A 2,249-nucleotide genomic window follows, 5' to 3' on the forward strand; every position below is an offset into this window, starting at 1 on the left:
TTAGAAGGCCTGAAGCTCCAGTGGGTTCACCCCCTCTTGCGAAATGCCCGCTGGCTCAGGGCAGTGTTCTCAACAGCAGCAGGTCCTGGCTGTAGCACTCACCCTCACCCCACTGTTCAGGACCTGAGGTCAGGGGCTACCTGCCATGCACAAAACACACAGTGGCGGAGACAGGGCTCAAACCCTTCTCCTCAAGCCTCACCTTCTATACAGGGTCCCACTTCCTCTGGGTCCTTTAAGCCCCAAACGCCCACCAACAAAGGGCTGCACAGTGACTGCTGTGGATGAAACTCATTCAGATCACATAACCTGCCGTCAGCAGGAATGTGGCCATGCCATCACAGTCGTGGGCACCCGGGGAGAGTGCCACTTCAGGCAAACTGGGAGCTGTCCCTGCCCCCTCCAAGTCCCAGCAGCACCCTTGCATTTGCCTCCCCACTTCCTCCCACCCGATAATCACACACACCCTGAACCCTCTTGCTATCTGACAGCTCAGGCCTCTCCGTAGTAGCCCACTCATCTATGTCCCCAAAATAAAATGCCCAGCATCCCAGAATGACTCCTCCTTGGAGTCCAGCCCAATGTTTCTGGGGCATAGCTTGGCATAAAATGTTCCTAATCCTTGTCCAGCCAGTGTGGCTCAGTGGTTGAGTGTTGACCTATGAACCAGGAGGTCACGGTTTGATTCCTGGTCAGGGCACATGCCCAGGTTTCGGGCTCAATCCCCAGTGGGGGGCTTGCAGGAGGCAGCCAATTGATGAATCTCTCATCATGGATGTTTCTATCTCTTCCTCTCCAAAAATATATATTTTTTGAAATGTTTCTAATCCTTAATTAGAAATTCTACCCTGGCCAGTGTACTCAATAGTTAGAGTGTTGGCCTTGCACCAAAGGGTCTCAGGTTCAATACCTGGTCAAAGGCACGCACCTGGGTCACAGGTTTGGTCCCCAGGCCCTAACCTCAGTCGGGGCATGTGCAAGAGGCAACCAGTTGATGTGTCTGTCTCACATCTCTCGCTCGCTCTCTCTCTCTCTCTCTCTCTCTCTCTCTCCCCCTCACTCCCTCCCTCCCTCCCTCTCTCTCTAAAAATCAATGGGAAAAATATCCTCTGGTGAGGATTAACAAGAAAAGAAAAAAAAAAGAAATTCCTCTTCTAAGCATTTATTTTAAGGCGTGTGAGAGATTTAGCTACAGCGGTGCTCATTGAACATAATTTTTATAGCAAAAATGCCCAACAATGGTTTTCTGGCTCAGGAGGTCTGGGAAGGAGCTGGGACTCCTCATATTAGCCAGTCACTAGTCCCACCTGGTGCCCTCCCCGCTGCAGAGCTGGGGCCTCTTCTGCAAACACCGCAGGTGTGCAGGGCGGCCTGAAGCCTGAGCCTCACCGCTGCCCGTGGGGAGGACCCCGCCCCAGGGCGTGGGGAGCTGGTGCTGCTGGCAGCTGGACCCCCACAGCCCAGCTCTGGGAATGGAGACCAGATGCCACCCTGCAGGGCAGGAGACTAGCAGCTCTCCTGGTCCACCCCCCTTGGGCCTGCATTGGGGAGGCTACTCCCTCGGGCCTCCCTCCTCTTTTGGAGATCACTTTTGTCCGTCCGTCCCCACCCCCCCCCCACCCCCGTTCTCCTCCTCTTCTGCCCTTGGCCCCCCGAGGAGGGAGCAGAGGCATTCTTCAGGTTTACCCAGGGGAGACCACAAATCAGGGCAGCCTGCACTCTGGGCTTTGCCTGGAAACATTCTGACCAGCCCTGCTCTGCAGACCTGCCTCCCTCAGAGCTTCCGGTGGGGGAGCTGGTATCCCGCAGAGGTGTCTGCCCTAGAAAGGAGCAGTCAGGGAGCCCCGAGGCCACATCCTTCTGGCTGAGGGACCTGGACAAGGAGCAGCTCTTGCAGGCCTGTCTCCTGTCCGTAGATGGAATAAGAACACCTGCCTACAGGGCTGTGGAGAAGACACAGAATCCCACAGAAGGTGCCATGCACTTCCGGTGTGAGAGCCTCGGAGCAGCATGGGCAGCAGTGCCATGGTCGCCTAGTGCCCAGGGACGGGTGTCCCTTTGCTGAGTAGGGCAGCAAGAAGCTAAACCGGAGCCAGGCCCACCTCCCTCCCCATTTCACCTCATTCGCTGCCCTCACTGGGGGGAGGAGCAGGGATCAAAGGCCTCCTACACCCTGGACCCCTGAGGCTACGGACCTGCTGGCGACTGAGGACAGCCTTGGCATGCAGGTGCCCTCTGTGTGTGTCCCC

The sequence above is a fragment of the Myotis lucifugus genome, unplaced genomic scaffold (assembly GCF_000147115.1).
Source record: "Myotis lucifugus unplaced genomic scaffold, Myoluc2.0 scaffold_893, whole genome shotgun sequence".
Taxonomy (NCBI): Eukaryota; Metazoa; Chordata; class Mammalia; order Chiroptera; family Vespertilionidae; genus Myotis; species Myotis lucifugus.